This window comes from Lepidochelys kempii, chromosome 1 (assembly GCF_965140285.1).
Source record: "Lepidochelys kempii isolate rLepKem1 chromosome 1, rLepKem1.hap1, whole genome shotgun sequence".
Taxonomy (NCBI): domain Eukaryota; kingdom Metazoa; phylum Chordata; order Testudines; family Cheloniidae; genus Lepidochelys; species Lepidochelys kempii.
Window position 1 is genome coordinate 190,423,591 of NC_136380.1, and position 13,063 is coordinate 190,436,653.

Sequence of the window (13,063 nt, forward strand, 5' to 3'; positions counted from 1 at the left end):
CCACTCTGAACTCTAGGGTACAGATGTGGGGACCTGCATGAAAAACCCCCTAAGCTTATCTTTACCAGCTTAGGTCAAAACTTCCCCAAGGTACAAAATATTCCACCCGTTGTCCTTGGACTGGCCGCTACCACCACCAAACTAATACTGGTTACTGGGGAAGAGCTGTTTGGACGCATCCTTCCCCCCAAAATACTTCCCAAAACCTTGCACCCCACTTCCTGGACAAGGTTTGGTAAAAAGCCTCACCAATTTGCCTAGGTGACTACAGACCCAGACCCTTGGATCTTAAGAACAATGAACAATCCTCCCGACACTTGCACCCCCCCTTTCCTGGGAAATGTTGGATAAAAAGCCTCACCAATTTGCATAGGTGACCACAGACCCAACCCCTTGGATCTGAGAACAATGAAAAAGCATTCAGTTTTTTACAAGAAGACTTTTAATAAAAAATAGAAGTAAATAGAAATAAAGAAATCCCCCCTGTAAAATCAGGATGGTAGATATCTTACAGGGTAATTAGATTCAAAAACATAGAGAACCCCTCTAGGCAAAACCTTAAGTTACAAAAAAGATACACAGACAGAAATAGTTATTCTATTCAGCACAATTCTTTTCTCAGCCATTTAAAGAAATCATAATCTAACACATACCTAGCTAGATTACTTACTAAAAGTTCTAAGACTCCATTCCTGGTCTATCCCCGGGAAAGACCCAGCATACAGACAGACACAGACCCTTTGTTTCTCTCCCTCCTCCCAGCTTTTGAAAGTATCTTGTCTCCTCATTGGTCATTTTGGTCAGGTGCCAGCGCGGTTACCTTTAGCTTCTTAACCCTTTACAGGTGAGAGGAGCTTTCCCCTGGCCAGGAGGGATTTCAAAGGGGTTTACCCTTCCCTTTATATTTATGACACAGGCCCTCCATATTTACCATTATATGTCTTATTCAGTCTATGCATTTGTGGTATTCTGAATTGATCATCAGTTAGTTGTGACATTCTGTGCTTCTCTGAAAACGTGTGCTGAATAAACACTGGAAGGATGACAGCTTAATATCTGAAAGCAGTTAGAAAGAAGGTCAGGCCATATTTTTCATTTCGAAAAGCAATAAACAAAGGGCCATCCTAACTGCTAGTAATCATTTAAGTAGATTTCCTTCACGTAAGAACCTGGCAGACTTACAGCAGTGGACCCTTTTTCTGTGTGTGTGTGTGTGTGTGTGTGTTTTTAAGCCACACAATAGCACTTGTCAGCTCTGAGCCACAACTTTGAGAAGGAATCGATTTAAAAAAAAAAAAAAGTAGGACGCATAGGTAGATTAGGGGGTTTCTGGCTTGCATCTTCCTTACCTCCCCTACAACTATATCCATCCTCTGTGTTTGACAGCATGTCAGACTAAACACTATTGCTATCATACTGTCTCATCACTAGAAAGTCAAGTTTGAATTTAATTCCTAACTCTTGCCAAGGGCAGGAGTAAGACTAGTTAACTTTGTGTTGCAGCAGCTATGCCATCTTTTCCCTTCTGATTCCCTTTTCAAACCAATTAATGGTTCTTGATACTGTGAAATATAACCCCAGATTCTTGAAGACAAATTCTGCCATCGGGTTCTCTTGTTCTACTCACACTGATATCAATTTGAGTGGCAAACTCCAGTCACCTGAACTGTTCCCCCTACTTAGAAGTTAGAGATGGAAAGGTCCTTTCATGTCATCTAGTCCATTCTGCATCTCTCTTCCTGCCTGGTGTATGATATTCTGTTCTGTAAAGTTAAATATCTCATCAGTTTTTTTAAAAATAAAGGCTCTTATCTGCAATCATATGAGATACCAATGGGAAATAAATTAATCACCTCTGTACCTACAACTCAACATGAGGTCTCTTTGTTATCAAAATTCAGTAAATATATGGAATATCTTACCATTCCTTTGAAGGTGAAGTAGCATCTTTCTAAACTCTAACTACTACTAGTCCTCAAGCACAGTATGGGGATTTGCATACCATACCAGTTAATGAGAAACAACCACACTACCATTAAATCAATGCACAAATCAGAATGCTTGGCTAGCAAAAATGGAAAGATTTGAAGAGTCCATAGCATCAGGCATCTTGTCTTTACCTTCAATGTTCTATTTGACCAGGACTTCTGTTGCATCCTCCTTGCACCTTCTATTCTGCTAACCATGCTACTGTAATGCCCCATTAATTTGTTTTTCTTTATCATCTCCATACCCTTTTCCATGCTGCCCCTATGTGTAGGGTGCCCTTATTAGCGCAGCCTGTCAAGTCATCATTGTTTCTTCATTCAAATGCTTCCTAAAGGCTAACCTCTTCTGCAGTGCTCACAAGTGAGTCAACAATTATATAACAGGTTATTTGTAAGAAACTCCTAGTAATCCTAGCTAGCCATGCCTCTGGGCTTCCCCAGTGCATCTTGTCTACTTACGGAGTCTTGTCTAGCTCTGCAGGGCAGGGATTAGCTTTTATTTTCTTTTGTACTGAGCTGAGCCTGACTATTTTAGTGCTTAACAGAAACTAATATTTTGTATAAGTGAAAATTAAGTGTCAAGTCACGGGTCAGCACAGCATCCTTGGACTCTGACCAGCTGAGAGAATTCCATTTCAGTGTAATAATGAAGTCTGTGCACCTAGCTCCTGCTTAACAGTTTTGGGTTGGACCATATATTCAATAATCGAATCAGAAAGGTCAATTACCTTTCCTGAGATCACACTTCATGAAGACAGAACAAGATTCATTTGGTTCGTCTCCCCCAAGATTCCAGAAGCGCAGCACTTGATTTATTTTACTGTACTTAGAAGGTGACAGCTGTGGATTACTTGTAGATAAATTATTATTAATGCTAGTCATTTTCCTATGGCAGGGGAGATCATAAACAGTTCCGGTACAGAGCTATGTGCTGATATTTCTGTGACCAACAGGTTTAAGACCTCATCAACAGATCCAAAGTTTTGAAGGCAGTCTGGTGACTTTACCCCTTTACATAGAAGGGGATGCTCCAAAATGGCCTCCATGAAGTCTGTGATAAATGACTGAGCTCATTCCAGAGAGTGGAAGCCTCTGAGAGCTGAGCAAGGGAGTTGGTGTTAGTGAGGGAAGAGCTTCAAAACAGTTGGACGCCCACAATTTTGTAATGTTTACATGATCCACCTGAATCTCTTTGGTCAGAGCGACTCATGCTATGTTAGCTCTTCCAATTACACATAAAGCCTTGTAGTACAAATAGAAAGTAGAAGACAGAAGAAAAAGTGTTAAACTTTTTCTAACTCCTCCCCAGTTAGGGTCAATGTCTTAGTTTACAGATCTCATTTCTTTGGCAGTAACAGTTCCACAAGTGAAACCAGCAATGTAACAGCAATACCAGACCGCTTGCTTTTTTTTTCATTTTATTTATATATTTGTAAATATTGCAAAACACCTTTATTACAGGGATAAAGCAATGTTTAAAAATGAAGCAGCTAGTCAATCATTGCATTGGGGAAAAAAAATACCACACGACCATATACACAATATCTCCAAGACACAGGATATTTATATACACACACACACACACCTTAGAAAGGTAACAATGACTAGTCCTTTTCCCACCTTGCCAGAAAGAGAGAAATGGTCACTGTTTACTGATATCCACCTATTTTAAACACACAACATTTAAACAAGCAAAATAGTTGCTCCACAAGGATGACTCAAAGAGCCCAGGTTCAGGCACCAGACACAAAACATTCTCCATAGCTGGATTCAGGGCTTTCAGAGTCCTTACCAGATAGCATCTGAGAACACCACCTATATTTCGGCTTGGCAGCATTTATTTATTTTGTTAAAATAATTTAGACAGATAATATTGATGTTTATTTTTAAGCTATTTTTAGCAATTTAAGTTTCACAGTTGCAAAGTTACAGCTTTTAAGCTTTCTTTTTTTTTTTTTTAATTTTGATCAATTTTAAATTTTTCATGGTTGCAGGACATTCTTAGAGGGGGCAGACTACTTAATTATAGTACGCATTGAGATTCAAAAATTCAAAGCTTCATAACCCCTAGCACACAAATGATCAACATCGCATGTCAAAATGTACAAAGTAAATATCCTTTAATCCAATGCTAATACGTTCTCAAGTAGCATTTTGCTTAGTTTGCTGATCTGTACATTTCAGTCATTGAGGGATTGAGGTCAGTTCATGTGCGTATGGTAAAATCAGGTTTCAGAGTAACAGCCGTGTTAGTCTGTATTCACAAAAAGAAAAGGAGTACTTGTGGCACCTTAGAGACTAACCAATTTATTAGAGCATAAGCTTTCGTGAGCTACAGCTCACTTCATCAGATGCATATCGTGGAAACTGCAGCAGACTTTATATATACACAGAGAATATGAACCAATACCTCCTCCCACCCCACTGTCCTGCTGGTAATAGCTTATCTAAAGTGATCATCAGGTGGGCCATTTCCAGCACAAATCCAGGTTTTCTCACCCTCCACCCCCCCCCACAAATTCACTCTCCTGCTGGTGATAGCCCATCCAAAGTGACAACTCTTTACACAATGTGCATGACAATCAACTTGGGCTATTTCCTGCACAAATCCAGGTTTTCTCACATCCCCCCCACCCCCATACACACACAAACTCACTCTCCTGCTGGTAATAGCTCATCCAAACTGACCACTCTTCAAGTTTAAATCCAAGTTAAACCAGAACATCAGGGGGTGGGGGGTAGGAAAAAACAAGAGGAAACAGGCTACCTTGCATAATGACTTAGCCACTCCCAGTCTCTATTTAAGCCTAAATTAATAGTATCCAATTTGCAAATGAATTCCAATTCAGCAGTTTCTCGCTGGAGTCTGGATTTGAAGTTTTTTTGTTTTAAGATAGCGACCTTCATGTCTGTGATTGCGTGACCAGAGAGATTGAAGTGTTCTCCGACTGGTTTATGAATGTTATAATTCTTGACATCTGATTTGTGTCCATTTATTCTTTTACGTAGAGACTGTCCAGTTTGACCAATGTACTTGGCAGAGGGGCATTGCTGGCACATGATGGCATATATCACATTGGTGGATGTGCAGGTGAACGAGCCTCTGATAGTGTGGCTGATGTTATTAGGCCCTGTGATGGTGTCCCCTGAATAGATATGTGGGTACAATTGGCAACGGGATTTGTTGCAAGGATAAGTTCCTGGGTTAGTGGTTCTGTTGTGTGGTATGTGATTGTTGGTGAGTATTTGCTTCAGGTTACGGGGCTGTCTGTAGGCCTGTCTCCCAAGATTTGTGAGAGTGTTGGGTCATCCTTTAGGATAGGTTGTAAATCCTTAACAATGCGTTGGAGCGGTTTAAGTTGGGGGCTGAAGGTGATGGCTAGTGGCGTTCTGTTATTTTCTTTGTTAGGCCTGTCCTGTAGTAGGTAACTTCTGGGAACTCTTCTGGCTCTATCAATCTGTTTCTTTACTTCTGCAGGTGGGTATTGTAGTTGTAAGAAAGCTTGACAGAGATCTTGTAGGTGTTTGTCTCTGTCTGAGGGGTTGGAGCAAATGCGGTTGTATCGCAGAGCTTGGCTGTAGACGATGGATCGTGTGGTGTGGTCAGGGTGAAAGCTGGAGGCATGCAGGTAGGAATAGCGGTCAGTAGGTTTCCGGTATAGGGTGGTGTTTATGTGACCATTGTTTATTAGCACTGTAGTGTCCAGGAAGTGGATCTCTTGTGTGGACTGGACCAGGCTGAGGTTGGTGGTGGGATGGAAATTGTTGAAATCATGGTGGAATTCCTCAAGGGCTTCTTTTCCATGGGTCCAGATGATGAAGATGTCATCAATATAGCGCAAGTAGAGTAGGGGCTTTAGGGGACGAGAGCTGAGGAAGCGTTGTTCTAAATCAGCCATAAAAATGTTGGCATACTGTGGGGCCATGCGGGTACCCATAGCAGTGCCGCTGATCTGAAGGTATACATTGTCCCCAAATGTGAAGTAGTTATGGGTAAGGACAAAGTCACAAAGTTCAGCCACCAGGTTAGCCGTGACATTATCGGGGATAGTGTTCTTGACGGCTTGTAGTCCATCTTTGTGTGGAATGTTGGTGTAGAGGGCTTCTACATCCATAGTGGCCAGGATGGTGTTATCAGGAAGATCACCGATGGATTGAAGTTTCCTCAGGAAGTCAGTGGTGTCTCGAAGGTAGCTGGGAGTGCTGGTAGCGTAGGGCCTGAGGAGGGAGTCTACATAGCCAGACAATCCTGCTGTCAGGGTGCCAATGCCTGAGATGATGGGGCGCCCAGGATTTCCAGGTTTATGGATCTTGGGTAGTAGATAGAATATCCCAGGTCGGGGTTCCAGGGGTGTGTCTGTGCGGATTTGATCTTGTGCTTTTTCAGGAAGTTTCTTGAGCAAATGCTGTAGTTGCTTTTGGTAACTCTCAGTGGGATCAGAGGGTAATGGCTTGTAGAAACTCGTGTTGGAGAGCTGCCGAGCAGCCTCTTGTTCATATTCCGACCTATTCATGATGACAACAGCACCTCCTTTGTCAGCCTTTTTGATTATGATGTCAGAGTTGTTTCTGAGGCTGTGGATGGCATTGCGTTCCGCATGGCTGAGGTTATGGGGCAAGTGATGCTGCTTTTCCACAATTTCAGCCCGTGCACGTCGGCGGAAGCACTCTATGTAGAAGTCCAGTCTGCTGTTTCGACCTTCAGGAGGAGTCCACCTAGAATCCCTCTTTCTGTAGTGTTGGTAGGGAGACCTCTGTGGATGAGTATGCTGTTCAGAGGTATTTTGGAAATATTCCTTGAGTTGGAGACGTCGAAAATAGGATTCTAGGTCACCACAGAACTGTATCATGTTCATGGGGGTGGAGGGGCAGAAGGAGAGGCCCCGAGATAGAACAGCTGCTTCTGCTGGGCTGAGAGTATAGTTGGATAGGTTAACAATATTGCTCGGTGGGTTGAGGGAACCATTGCTGTGGCCCCTTGTAGCATGTAGTAGTTTAGAAAGTTTAGTGTCCTTCAACCACACTATCAGAGGCTCGTTCACCTGCACATCCACCAATGTGATATATGCCATCATGTGCCAGCAATGCCCCTCTGCCATGTACATTGGTCAAACTGGACAGTCTCTACGTAAAAGAATAAATGGACACAAATCAGATGTCAAGAATTATAACATTCATAAACCAGTCGGAGAACACTTCAATCTCTCTGGTCACGCAATCACAGACATGAAGGTCGCTATCTTAAAACAAAAAAACTTCAAATCCAGACTCCAGCGAGAAACTGCTGAATTGGAATTCATTTGCAAATTGGATACTATTAATTTAGGCTTAAATAGAGACTGGGAGTGGCTAAGTCATTATGCAAGGTAGCCTGTTTCCTCTTGTTTTTTCCTACCCCCCCCCAGATGTTCTGGTTTAACTTGGATTTAAACTTGAAGAGTGGTCAGTTTGGATGAGCTATTACCAGCAGGAGAGTGAGTTTGTGTGTGTATGGGGGTGGGGGGGATGTGAGAAAACCTGGATTTGTGCAGGAAATAGCCCAAGTTGATTGTCATGCACATTGTGTAAAGAGTTGTCACTTTGGATGGGCTATCACCAGCAGGAGAGTGAATTTGTGTGGGGGGGTGGAGGGTGAGAAAACCTGGATTTGTGCTGGAAATGGCCCACCTGATGATCACTTTAGATAAGCTATTACCAGCAGGACAGTGGGGTGGGAGGAGGTATTGGTTCATATTCTCTGTGTATATATAAAGTCTGCTGCAGTTTCCACGATATGCATCCGATGAAGTGAGCTGTAGCTCACGAAAGCTTATGCTCTAATAAATTGGTTAGTCTCTAAGGTGCCACAAGTCCTCCTTTTCTTTGTATGGTAAAATTGACATTTTCCAATACAAATCTGATCTTTACAAGCCTATCAAATGCAGGCCCCACAATTTTATTAAACCCTTCCCTCGTAATAACACCTTCCCCTGATTGGCATCCAAAGAGAAGGCTGAAGGACAGGGAAAACAAAAAAGGGGGAAAAAATAACATGGAACTGCAACAGCAGGAAAGATGCAACCACCTGTGGACACTTCAGCTTAACTTTTTGGGATCCACCAGCTTTGGGTTGCCAAATAGGGCTGATTCAAGTTAAGCTTAGGCCTGACCAGCCTGGAGATGCACTAATGCAATGTGTGCCAGGGAAGCTCCACCAGCTGAATTTCTATGATGCACTAGCTAGGACAGTGGTTCTTAACTTTTACTGCAGCCTGCACCCCTTTGGTTCTCAAAATATGTTCTCGCACCCCTTATCAAAATCATTGAAATAGGTCAGTTCTTTAAAACTAGATATATTTTTGTTTGTATATTCCAGTAATTGTAATATAAATGTATGTAGGTTTGATTAAACCAAGTAGTTGTACTTGCGTGCCTGTGGTTAATATGTGTTTTCGATGATTTACCTTCTAAAAAACATCTGGCGTGTCTCGCACCCCCCAGAAAGGGCATCTCGCACCCCCAGGGGGTGTGTGCACCCCAGGTTAAGAACCACTGAGCTAGACTCTACTTCCCTAGCTGCCTTGGAGAAGGGTGGCGTGCATCTCACTGCCTGTTAAGGTCTGGAGAGGAAAGCCTTCTCTGAGTACCTGCACCTGCTTGTGTCCATGAGGATGAATGCTAATTGGGTACAATGCTAATGTTTCATTACATCACTGTGAAATAGAAATATCATCATCTTAGAGGTGCAGGACCCAAGGAGGAGGGCAAATCTGGATCTGTGCTACCCTTATATCCCCTCTCTCCAATCCTGAGGAAGGGGCCAGTCCCTTGCACAAGTAAGAGTGGCAGGGCTGTTTTAACTTGCACCTGCTGTAATGATCTCCAAGGGACAATTTTTCTGTGGCCACACCCCTTGTACTTTGTTGGATCAAAAGGGAATAGCATGCAGTTGGCTATGTGGCACTTATGTCACCAGGCAAAACCCTTCTGTTTGGGGAATCCCCAGGTAGCCAGCCAAGTGGCTGCTTTATCCAGCTCAAAGCAACTGCGGCAGGGCCAGTTTTTGGATCAGATCATTTAAAAATAACTTGCCTAAGACCCGTGAGTCAATGGCAGGGCTGAGAAGTTCCAGGAGTTCTTGATTCACTGTGCCTTGTTCTCAGTACTCAGCCACACACCCTCTGGCTCAAAGTGTTCATTAGTGACAGCTCAATCCTGGGTTTCTTGTTTTCTTTTCAGTTTATGCCCCCCTGGCTACAGTATGTTTCCCAGATAAGTATCTTTTTCACTATATAATTTTCTCCCTTCAGTACTGTAACTGCAATTATGGCTTTATTATTATTTTTCTACCAGACAGTTCAACTCTTGAAAGTACCCTAGGTATTTTTCTATAGTAGGTTGTCACAGAAAGTTCTTTGATTGATCAGGGATTAATAATTGTGACATCAAATTGACTGTAATACAGTCCTTTTCCAGGATTGTCATGTTTATTGCCTTGAGTGAGTCGCATCAAATTGAAAGTCCAAAAAAATTGTATGCCAAATGTTCCTGTGGGTGCAATCTGTCACCCGCCCATTTCCAGCCTGCTGACATGCAATTAAAATAGCATCATATAAATAGATGGGGAAAGCTTCAGATTGTTGTAACTCCTCAGAGAAGAGCAACTTGGACAGTACATAAAAGTTTATTTTAAGACCAAATTGCAGGAAAACATAGGCCTAAATTTTAAAGAGTGGGTACCTAATGCTAGACTCCTGAATCCATCTAAAAAGTGGCTAAAGTTACCCGGCAATAGCTACTCGTATAGTGTCTACTTCTGGGTGCCCAGCACTTTTTTGGGGAAAAAAACACACAGGTTTGCCTTACCAAGTGTGTGTGTGGCGGGGGGGTCAGTGCCAATGAGACAATTCAATTTAAGTGGAAGTGGGCTATTCTCAACAGTAGAATATCAAGGGAGGAAAAGTGAGAACAGGCCATTTCCACTTAAATTGAATTGTCTCATTAGCACTGACACCCCCCCCACACACACACTTGGTAAGGCAACTCCCAGCTTTTCATGTCCTGTGTATTTATAGCTGCCTATTTTCCACTCCATGAATCTGATGAAGTGGGTTTTGGCCCACAAAAGCTTATGCCCAAATAAATTTGTTAGTCTCTAAGGTGCCACAAGTGAGGTTTAAAGTAACTACTACAGCTGGTTGGACGTTTTTCAAAATGAGGTTTCATCAAAAAAAAAATTCATGTCAAAAATTTCAGTAAAGCTTTTCATTTTTCAAAATTTCAAAACAAAATGGTGGTGATGGGAGACATTGTTCTGTATTTTCAATTTTTTTCATTTTGAAATTGTGTGAAAATGCCCCCACACTTCTAATTTTTTTCTCCACAGAAGAGCATGGAAAAATTTATGTAACAAGGTAAAACGAAAGGTCAGTAACCAGTTTTCAAGGTAGTAAAACTTTCCACTTTTACCAGACGAAAAACTATCTGGAAGAGTCTGAGAATGCAAGGAGAAAGTAGGTTTTTCCACACCTCTGTACTTTTCAAGTTTTCCCACAGGAAAACTTATTTCCCAGCAAGAAAATGCCCATTTTCTGGTCAGCCCTAATAAACACATACCTTGTTGTTCAAAGATGCCACAGCTCTCACAATTCATTTATTTTATTCAGAGAACAGGGGTTAAGCACTTAAATTCTTTTTAAAAATGTGGCCCTACAATTTCTGGAGCAGGTACTGTCTTTTTGTTGTGAGTTTACATAGAGCCCAGGAGCCTCAGTCATGGACCAGGACCCTATTGTGCTAATCACTATCAACAATACAAATAACCACCCAACCCCACTACGTCTCAGAGAGAGAGTAGGTAACTTCATAGCCAATCAAACATTACCTTGTGGAGACTGCCTTCAGGAATAGTGTTGGGTTTAATATTTGCACACATGTCCACTAGACACTGGATGGAGGCCACAAACTCATCTCATATCAGCAAACAGCCATCAACTGGAGCTATTTCTGAAAAACAGCAAACTAGGTGTCTCTCTATTTATGCTAATCCTCTGAGCCATTCAGGTGCCCCTCTATCCGTAATTATGTTTTTGTAAGAGTTCCTATGTCTTGAAACTTGTCTGTGTTAAAACCAACAATTTCACAATGGTTCTTGGGACTATTTTACATACATGTAACCTTTCCTCTCTGTTGAACACCATTTAGTTAAGGGCTGTACAAATACCTAGAAAGTATCCACATTTAAATTGCTTTGATAAAGTTAGTAAACTAATTCTTGTTAATGTGTTTTGTTAAATTAAGTAGCTGCTGATTATTGGATTTTCTTTGCAGCTGGGTAGCATGTGCTTCCCACAGAGGAGAAATACCGTAAGATACGTATAAATCACTTTTTATAATAGGTAAATGGCAAATTCTAGCACTAGAGAACTTTTAAGATCTCCACCTGTTCATACTAAAAGTAAACACTAAACCTTCCCAGATGCTCTCAAAGACCTTGGAAAAAGTGATTTCCCCCCCCCCACCTCATACATGCACACACCACTATAGCTAGGAACTGGATTAAGCCAGTGTTCAAGTTATCTTCCTAAATTCTAGATCACTGCAGTGAGTTTAAACAAAATACAATGATTTAGTTGCCTGGCAGCAGGGAAGTAAATCAGGTCAGAATGACTGGTAAGGGAGGGGTGGAAAGCATGTGTGATGTTTTGCAAGAGAGATCTGTGAGCAAGCATACCCTAAGCTGCTGTGCAGGGATGCATGTTTACAGTTCCAGCTTTCTGCATGTCCAGCTGTAGTTTTTGCCCCAGCTTCCCATCATAGCCCTTAGGGGAACATCTGGATCTCATGGAGCTGGATAAAGCAAAGCATCCAGTGGACAGTGGTGGAGTGCAGAGAGCAGATAAAACATCTGAAGATCCTGTACCACAAGCCCAATTGGTAATGCACCCAGCACCTGGTCCTGCTACAAATAGCTTGACAGGATACTTGGCAATGATCCCAGCCTGGAGCCCACCATCTCACATGACATCCTCCTGCAACCAGAGAGTCTCATTGTGAGGATCTCCTTATGAGGCCAGAGGAAGGAGGCAGACACAGCAGCAGATGCAACTACAGCTGTCTTGCAGTCCCAGAAGCACATCATGGAGCTTGAAACTCCGAATCAGCCCGCCAATCAGGATGGGGTTGCAGCTGTGCTCAGCCCATTTTCTGAATACCTGTTGGGAGATGAACCTGGGAACCAGTCTTCAGGGAGAGTAGGACCAGGACACCAATTTTCAGCCCTAGAAGAGTCCACCATCATGCTTATTATTACCACCATGTGGTTCCTTTTTGAGTGGGATTTCTGGGGTATCCCCAATAAAGGTATTGTTATATGCTAGAAGGATGATACATGCTAGGGAGTGTTTTAATTCTGGCTTAGATGCAATACACAGGAGAAATTCTCTATAGGAAACATACCCCCTCCAAGCTTGGTGCCAAGCAGAGAAAAAGAAAAGTTAGACACTATAAAGTGTTGACTCCACCCTGTCTTTTTTTCCAAACTTTGTTTTCAGTTATGGCTTTTAATGGTTTTAAAAGCTGGCAGGCATGGAATGCATATGTTTGCAAGTACTACCTTTTGATAAATTGGTAACACTTTTATATAATGCTATAGCTGTATACTTTGGCTAGTAAATTATTGTCCCATATAGCAGTGATTGTACACCCATTTCTATCCTGGTTTCTCTCTAACTCCATGAAAAGCAATTTTAGATGACTAGTCATGCAGCAAGCATTCTTGTGCTCCCTGTCTCTTACTGTTGCTGGGCTGGGGGCACATGAGGAAAGGAGAGGTGGGAATCCACTCTGCCAATTGCAGAAGACTGTATCCTAATCCAAAATTAATAATTTCTTTTCAATCCTGGAAGTTGATTTTTGAAAATATCTTATGGAGCTGGAATTCCAGATGTGTGTTAGGTATTTGTTTTTGTTTTTTTCCTTTCCCCTTTCAGATTTCTGGGTAGAGAGAACTTTCTGGGACCCCTTGTGATAGCTTTCTAATCCACTCTCCTCATTGGTATGCTGTACAGTCACTAATTCCCTGAATATCTGTTTTG